Genomic DNA, 1430 nt, shown 5'->3' on the forward strand with positions numbered 1-1430 from the left:
ATCAGTGGTATCAGAGCATTGATTGATTTCTATTGAATTGATGCATTGGTTGATTGCTTGTTGCTTGAAAAATTCGATTTTTGTGATTCTGTCTGATGAACTCGGCGAGTTCCACTGTAGCCTCGGCGAGTAGCTCCAACTCGGCGAGTCCATAGTGGAACTTGGCGAGTTCGAGCGTCAGATGGAGGTAGTTTCGGGATTTCTTGATGTTTTACTTAAGGATACTTGCCTTAACTGTTTTGGGTCATTAAAATCTGATTTTAATCATATATATGAGTATATTCTTGACCAAACAAAAGATAATTACCAATTAGTTGAATAATAATTTCCTTATATGATAATAATTGATTATTTGAATTGAATTGGTGAATTGTCTTGCAAGTAATATTGAATAAGATCAAATTGAGATAATCTAATTAGTTGATTTATATTATTTGCTATTTGATCCTTATGTTTTGAAAAGTTTAAAACTTGTCCTCAAGTTTTGAAATTTAAGTTTTGTGATTAAAAGTTTAATTTGAATAATTTAAATTTCAAACCCTAGAATTTTACAAGTTTAAAATTCAACACTATACTAATATATTATTACAAGCTTAATATATATATATATATATATATATATATATATATATATATATATATATATATATATATATATGTATTTATGATTTAAAAATGCTAGTCTTACCGTTAGTAGGTCTCATTCACGAAGTCAGTCTATAAGGTGGGTATAAGGTTGCTGCCTATAAAATGACGCTTAATGGGTGTACACTCACACCCACCGCTTGCTTGACTGGTGTAGGGTCGTTAGCTGAATGGGTAGGATAGGGCAAACCTCTTCTAATTAATAAGTATAATGAATCTATATAAAGTAACTAAACGTGCTTCATAAAATTTCCAATCTTAGTTACTTTAGGGAAAGTGAATTGATGCAATCCCATGAAATTACACTTTGCACCCTTGCTAAGAAGTTAGTGGAGCGTGTGTGGTTAACTGGCATACTAATTGGTTCTAAGCAAAGGTGGCAAAGGGTGATTGATTGTTTGTCATAGTTCGGTGGAGTGTGTGTGGTTTACCGGCACATTGAATAGGTGATTGTAACAATGAAGGCACCATGTAGATTTGCATGGTTATTCACACCCACTTTGTGATCCTCGATATCCCAATCACAAACTAGAGGGGCATATCGAGATTGAAACATGCCGTTGAAAAGTTCAATGAATCTCAAAGATATCTAGGAATTCTCAATACATTTAAAACTTAAAGATTATGTTTTTCTTGGTGAAGAATTAGTGAATCGTCATTCACTTACCTCCAAATTATTTGCATGTTGGATTACGGCATCCCTTTTCTAATGTGTAAATAATGTTGTTGGGTCCTAGCCCTAATTTTTCATTTTGGGTGTTAATTAGGGACTTAACTCTAATCAA

This window comes from Lactuca serriola, chromosome 6, assembly GCF_051521515.1.
Source record: "Lactuca serriola cultivar US96UC23 chromosome 6, Lser_US96UC23_V15, whole genome shotgun sequence".
NCBI lineage: Eukaryota > Viridiplantae > Streptophyta > Magnoliopsida > Asterales > Asteraceae > Lactuca > Lactuca serriola.